The 7,943-nt window shown below is 45.6% G+C and overlaps 1 non-coding gene across 1 annotated transcript; it reads left to right on the top strand.

Annotated features, from left to right (window-relative positions):
• Positions 1–5,087: 5,087 nt before the first annotated feature.
• Positions 5,088–5,161, top strand: trnak-uuu (transfer RNA lysine (anticodon UUU)). Its single transcript has one exon. It is a non-coding gene; the product is annotated as a tRNA-Lys (tRNA).
• The last annotated feature ends 2,782 nt before the right edge of the window (positions 5,162–7,943 follow it).

Below are 7,943 nucleotides of genomic sequence, written 5' to 3'. Positions count from 1 at the left end.
TGTTGTGCGTGCTTCCTGAAATTAACGACGGATAAATGCTGGGTAGTGCGTGCACGGACTCCATGTTCGCACACGCTCGTGTGCCGACTTGACCTCTAGTGAGTCACAAGGAAGACGTTGCGTCAACAGAGGAATCGTCTCAGCCTGACAGGGGGAGCGTGCAGCAGAGAGAAGGCCACTACTGGAATTAGCCATCCCCGTTACACCGAGCACCACTAATAATTACTGTCACATTCGCAGACGAGCATGACGGAAAAGAAAGAGGGAAAGAATTTCGGGGCGATTACCATTTTGGTGTGTTCCGGCGGAAGTGTGGGGCATGGTCCATTAGGAACAGCATTAATGCATCTGGTTAACGTGTTCTGTTTGATCATATGAACTCACCTATAATGATCAATGTTAATTGTGAAGTGAAGTGATTGTCACATGTGTTACACAGCACTCGGTGCACACAGTGAAATTTGTCCTCTGCATTTAACCCATCACCCTGAGTGAGCAGTGGGCAGCCATGACAGGCGCCCGGGGAGCAGTGTGTGGGGACAGTGCTTTGCTCAGTGGCACCTCAGTGGCACCTTGGCAAATCGGGATTTGAACCAGCAACCTTCTGATTACAGGGCCACTTCCTTAACCGCTAGGCCACCACTGCCCCAAAGCCCCACTAATTATAGTTTCAGCGTCTCTATCTGATCAAAACTAGTAATCATTTCTGTCTGAGAATTCCTACAAAACAAGCTTCTTTTCATTGGTCACATTGTTATGCTGTTGCCCCAAGATGGAATTATGGAAACAATGGCTACCTAGTTCATCAGAAAATGCTGATAAAGAAATAAAGGAAGAGAGAAATGGTGAGGGCTGGGAGAGAGGCTGGGGCAGCAACCCAGACTTTCCCACTTGAAAGAAAGAGAAAGACGTCTGCAGGCCACGGTCCCCATGAGTGCTTACCCAGCACTCTCATTCCTGGCATTCTTGTAAGAGGCAGGCACAAGTCTCCCCATCAGCTCATTTGACGTGATTGACATTATTTGCTACCGTTAGGCACTACTATGCGGTTGCCCTTTGACCTCCTGCAAGCATGTTGTTTGAAACAACTTTAAACAGTATGGCTTAATCTCCATGGGAAAAAAAAGAGTCCCCTAAACCTATCAAGGCCTCCTCAACCAATCAGCAATTAGGATTGACATAATGACACTGTTGCTTCAAAGGTCAATGAACTTTTGTACGTGCTTATGCATCCATTTAAGCTTTTTTTTTCTGTCTAAGCCAGAGGAGGAAGGCAAAACATTATTCTTCTAACACTCTTTACCTCCATGAACATCTCCTGTCTCACTTTTTAAGCGCAGAAGAATTTTGGCTTCGCAGACGCTGCTGTGCCTCTGCTGGCTGACTCAAGTGTGACTGAAGGAGCGTAACGGTCGGCCCGAAAGACGGCTTTAACGCTGAGCGACCGCAGATACTCCAATAATTTTATCACGGTGACGGTGTGTTTGTGAGTGCAGCAACATTAAATCATCAATCCTATAGACAAGCCCACTACCCCTGCATCACGGGGACTGTCGGCGGGGTCACGACATTAACGTTCATATGTAAAAAGCAGAGAACTGACAGCGTGGCCGCCGTGCAGGGAAGAAAAAAATACAGATGGACTCTGCAAACATACAAGCTCTCTAAATTATTATATTGTATTTTAAGCTTGTTGGACGCTATGTTTACGTTATTCTCTTCTGCAAGAGTTCTGATCCATGCATATTGTTCTAAAAAGCCATGTGTACAAACTCCTATTTCTGCATATGGATTGTGTGTGTGTGTGTGTGTGAGAGAGAGAGAGAGAGAGAGCGAGAGACTAGAGAGAGAGTTTTAGACTAGCAAAGCAGTCGAAACACCTGAGGAAAATTAAGATTGGTACCCCATGAACTGTGACACCCCACACTGAGCAGCAGGTGTGAAACAAAGGTTAACAACTGAGAGTCCCACCCCCCATCTCCACCTCCTTTCCTTTACCTTGCCCTCACTCTTTCTCCTACCCTCCTCCTCCACCCTGGTTACAGAGAGATGGAGCAGGCCGTAGGTGGAGAGCCCTTTGGCTCCTGTGTGGAGAGAGGGCTCGAGGGTGTTTGAGTAGGAGCGGGAGTGCGACGGTGGCTCCGCTGCACGCACACTGGGGGCTGAGGCAGGATGTGATTGGATGTGACTTCTCACAATAAGCAAGCGCTTGGGTCCGGGCAGAGCCATCCATCTTTAAAATAAATACCTTTAATAGAAGCACTTCCTCTCCCACATGAAATCAATTTGTTCTTGTCCAACAGAGCTGAGTGTCCCCCATCTTACCCCATTAAACCCTCCCACAACCACCATACAACGAAGCTCCGCCCCCCCCCAGTGTCACACAGTCTGTGAAACTCATTCACAGGATGCAAGGATAGGTAACATAATTTCTTTATGAAATCCATTCAGGCCTAGCTGCATCTGCTCATGTGCAATCAAAGTATTTCAGGTCAAAATTAAAAAATTATGTATAATTGCTTAATAAAATGCTTATTTAAAGCTTAACCTGTGGCATGTCACTGTATGAATTTCTAAAATTCAAATATGGACTTGTTTTAATGGTAAAACTGTCAAGTAGGCGGCTGTGTTGTGGCAAGGCTGCCTGCTTCTCACGGACACGTTCATTAATCGCAGGACACCAAAAACATTAAGTAAACCGAGCATTCCTGCAGCAGCAATCAAGAGGAACAGCAGGCTGACATTTGGCGAGACCCCCTCACAGCCACAAGCTTTAATAGGAGTGGAACCGATAGCAATTATTTATGTCATGCACAACATGTTCCATCCTCGAGGTAGCTGCACATTTTTCAGGACAGTTTAAGCGATGTAATTTAGAGCGCGTCTTTGTGCGCTGCAGCCGTACAGTAGCCTGATAATTGTTTAAATCTGTTTTCCCCCCAGAGAGCCCCTTGCAGGGCGGAGCTGTTAAAAACACTTTTCCATACGGCAGGGGAACATTCCCACAGCCCGAGGGAGTGTTAATAAGTGCCCTTAATATGACAGCACTGAATCTACCAGGTGATGCACGATGACCAACGTCGATGTTTAACTCTGGAATCTGAAGGCCTTGACTTGGACGCTCAACACGTTTGTTCATTATGTAGGATGGCAACACATGGCCAGAAGATGTGCGAAGAGGCCTCGCGGTGTTCCGATGGGAATATAGTGCCTTTGTTGCCTTTTGGGGGGCTGAGGCAGGTTACAGCGATACCTGTAACAAACACAGAGTGCAGCAAGGTCATTGCTTTCTGCCCTCTTTGTCTCCCAGCTCCCAAGCGCCAGATGCCATTCGAGCCGAGATGTCCATATGGAAGCACTCCGCAAAGCAAACACATGGACCAGGGAACCCGTCCACCAAGTAATAACAAGGAGAACTGACCCCCACCAGCCCATAGCTCCAGCTCACCACAAACCCAGTCACACACACACATCTGCAGGTTCATAACACGAGGTACCGGCCACCCTCAGCCCCCACCTTTGGTAACACACCTGCCAGAGAAACACATGCAGACGCAAACACACACAGCACACGGCACATGAAAGGTTATCCAAGGATGATCTATGGTACCTTAAAACCAATCATATACCCTGCTGCCCTTTGATCAGCCAAATGCCTCCTGTTGTCCAGCATGGGTCCCCTGCCTTTCCCCCTCCTAAAGCTCCTCTGGTCCAGCCTGAGGACTCTGCTACCCCTCCCCTCTGGGGATGAAACTGAGACGGCCTCATATCTGCTCCCCACACCACTTGCAGCTAACCTGCCCCGTATTACAACTGTGATTTATAGTCCCAAAACACAGCAACTAAGCACTTTAATAAGAAGAGGATCTTATAAAGATGGACACGTGATTAAGAGCAGATCCTCACCCGCCCAGGGTCACTCAGGAGAGAGGAACAGATGAACTCACTCTGCTGCTGGGCTCAGTGTGCACTCGGGATCTCCGATGCAGTCTATATTGTTCCATTGAAGCCAATCGCCATCGTATACAGTAATTCACTTTAACTTGTAGGTAAAAGGAAGTTTTTATATTTACAGGTCATGGAAGTTGGCCTCAGATCAGTTTACTGTGTTTATTGGGATAACACAGATAAAAGTTAAGCATTAAGGTGGAAAGACCTCACCTGATCTTTGGGCATGCTGCTTACCATTGTGATCTAACCCAGGGCAGTCTTAACTTAATTGTGGCATTTAGCTCAGGGCGGAGGCTTCTTAGGGAATCCACCAGGAAACCCACTCTCCCCACCAAGCTCTCCTGCCTCCTGGGAACCAGCAGCCTGATCTGGATTCAGTCACACGAAAAAGCCAAGTCTGGTGGTGGCCCGGAATCAACTTGGCCCCTGAGCTGGATCACAGGGGTGGAGTGGAGAGGATTCCATTATAGACTGAGGGAGGAGACGAAGATCCAAACTGAATGAAACAGCCCAGTGGAACTGACTGAGCTGAGAAGAGGACGTACTTCCAGTTCGGTTGCTTTGGTTGAACCACAGTAAGGCCACAACCCTCTTAGATTTAAGGCAAGTCCTGCTTTTCATTAACCTCTCACTATGCGGCCCAAACTCTGCATAATGTGGGACAAACAAGATCCAGCACCTTCTTGGCTTGATCAACCTGTCTGATTACTCTTCTCTTTTCTCCTCATCACAGACTGCTCCCCTTAGCTTTTCCTACTCTTGCATTGCCTCATATACCATGAGAGCAGAGTGGGCTGGGTGTGGTTTGGTGTTGGTCATGCAGTAGGGACTGGGCTTGTCCTAGGAAGATTTAGAATATTTCAATTGGGCACTTGTCACAGCCTGTTTCTGCATTTGCTCGTTTAAAAAAGATTGGGAGATGTGAAAGAGGTGCTCATTTATTTTTTTCATTTATTACAACTGAACATTTACAGGCAAATAATATCAGGCATAAAAATGGAGTTGTTTGCAATTTAGCACATTGGCCATTATGCGTATTGGCCATAATGCCATTACAGAAAATGGTCAACAGAATCCGAGCAGTTACTGTTTTAGCACAGGTTAGGATTACAGTGAGTTTCTATGTTTTTTTAACAGCCTGGAGAGCTCAGTCGGTAGAGCATCAGACTTTTTGATCTGAGGGTCTAGGGTTCAAGTCCCTGTTCAGGCAAAGAATTGTTGCGTTACCACTGAGTACAGAAATAATTGTTAGCAATACTTAAGATAGTCAAACTTTAGGATGGTAGTGATATGAACCAGAAGACCCAGGTTCAAACCCCACATACTACCATTGTGTCCCTGAGCAAGACACTTAACCCTAAGTTGCTCCAGGGGGGGACTGTCCCTGTAACTACTGATTGTAAGTTGCTCTGGATAAGGGCGTCTGACAAATATTGTAAATGTAAATGTTAAAAATGAGTGAAGATGTTTTGGAGTGTTAAGAGACCCACTCAAATGGGTGTCTTTTCTTTCTTTTTTTCTTCCTTCAGCGCACTGTACCCTCAAAATCACACCATCCCAGAGTCAGTTGGGAACAGAGATGAAAGGAGAAATGTGGCAACCGTGCAAGAAAAGAACAGAAAAGAGAAACACTAGCCTTGTAAAATTGGCCGCAGATAATTAAAGGGGAGAATCTTCTCGTGCCAAGCGATTACTCTATTACTGTGATATCCACGAAATGCCATGGACAGGTCTATAATCTAACCCAATTTAATGTCCCCTGGAAGGGAAAAGACTGGGAGGGGAACAATATTGAGACAACACTGCTGGGTACAATCACGAAAAGAGTCTCTTCCCTATCCTTCCCCGAACAGGGGAATATATTAAAAAATATATTGTCAGCAAACAAACAAACAAACAAATAAATAAATAAAAATACCACGGCATGAGTAACAATGCCTGAGGAAGTTCAAATCATTATTACAGCCTTTAAACTTAAAATTGCACTTTAAGATACTAATTACCTAAACGAAGCTACCAATTATTGCGTCATGCAGTTCCTATCCATATGATGCAGCAAATGCCATGGGAAAGTGGATATTTGAGAAATGTGCTTGAAATCCCAATTCACATTTTCCATTTATTTGTGAGATTGGTGAACGCTTCAAAGCTTGATTAGGGCATTAGCCCCGAGGGCCAAACGTGCTCCCAGTGTGAAGAAGATTTATTGCCAGAAAACTGAAACTCTTTCAGGTTCAATCCCACCTCTGCACCCCTCCCATTTTGAAAAGATCTTTGAAAATGTATACAAATGTGACATTAAAGTTAAGATATACTCCAGGACCACGAGGAAAGGAAATCAGGTCCAGTCCAGGATGTGACCAAAAAAATGTTTTTTTTCTCAGATCAATCAAATCCAAGTCTGAAAGGCATGTATGGGGTTTCTGATAGAGGAAACGAAAGGGGCTGACAGTGTATAATTCCCCCACAAATGCACACACACACACACACACACACACACAGCCCCCCATCACAAGCCCTAATACACACTTCCTTGTGCAACGCTTAGCTGAAAGTAAATCTCGGTGGCATGGTGAAGAATGAGTCGGCAGCAGGAATCGGGGGCCCGCAGCGCACCGTTTACACTTTCAACTCGTCCGGCCTTATCTTGGAGATTTGCTCGATAAGAGAATTATGAAACCACCCTGGCATCTAAAGCTTCCTGGGGGGTCAATGGCTTGATGAGAGACAGCTATGAAGAGACGCAACTCAACCTCCCGACCCCCCACCCACCAGCATCAAGGTCTCCTCTGTTGAAGCCCGGGTCTGGTGTACCTGCTCTCCCTCCAAGCCCTGCTCCTTATCAACTGTAATCTTCACCTTGTTGAGTGGGTGGATGGGAATATGCGCTGCGGAGAATCTCTGGCTCTAATAGCTCAGTTTCCGCCACGTTCTTCCTAAACATTCCTGATTTTGTAATCCTGTTTCAAGGACAAGTGGAAGGGCATTTAGTTACTAGGTACTGTATTGGTTTATGTCTCTTTTACCCGCAAATACTTACTTCAATAATGTATCTAAAAATGTTTTTGATAATCAAAAAATATCATTATCATTTGCCTATATATTAGACTTTTTCAAATGAGTCAGGATATCACAAATGTTCTCAATTTCATTTGCGAAAACTGTCAGTTAAAAAAACTATAAAGCAAAGTCACCCAACAATCTGTTTTGTTGCTAAAAAAACACAGGACATATTGTACATTGTTTGCCGTATATTACCTTTAAGTGGCCATGTTTTATCCATTTTTTTTATTATTATTAAACCGCTGAAACGAAGGAAATGTTCTTCTATAATTAAAAGATGGAGCAGAAAATAAATAGATGGAAAATGAAATATTAGGGGATTGCCTATGGCAGGCAGGGTCTCTGCGCCCACGCTCCCCTGAAGAATGCCACCATGAGTTCCCCCCAATTTGAACACCAGTCTCCCAAACATCCCCTTCATCCCGCCCCTCTCTCTCCATTTCCAACCCCCACCCAGCCAGCCACCCGCCAGCGCCACGTTAATTTAATCCAACAACACTTCCTATAGCAGCCTGTTAATGTCAGAGTGGATTTCCTCTGTGTTCCCGGTGACCCAGAAAAGAGCACCACCCCACCACTTCGCCAGGAACCTTCCTTGGTTTAGTGTTTCCCAACAAATGGTGAATATGCTTCAGAACCAATAAACCCACGTCTGATATTTATTGACCTGTTACTCAAGTATTCCCTCCCCAGATCAGCACCTTCCAACCTCCAAACACCAAACACCACCTCTAGATATTTGCAATTCTAATGAGCAGTGGGAGATGAAAGGCTTGGCGGGTTACAGTACATGACAAAGCTCAGGTCTGGGTAGGAGAGAGGGAAGGTGGTGGGGAGGAAAGCGGAGGGAGGAAATTGAGACCACAGCTTGATTAAAGGCCTTTGAAATATCTAACCTCTGACTGTGCTGAGGCTAGACTCTGCAGTGC

This window comes from Denticeps clupeoides, chromosome 5 (genome assembly GCF_900700375.1).
Source record: "Denticeps clupeoides chromosome 5, fDenClu1.1, whole genome shotgun sequence".
Lineage (NCBI taxonomy): Eukaryota > Metazoa > Chordata > Actinopteri > Clupeiformes > Denticipitidae > Denticeps > Denticeps clupeoides.
The sequence above is the reverse complement of the archived record's forward strand: the minus strand, read 5'-3'. Positions and strand labels throughout refer to the sequence as shown.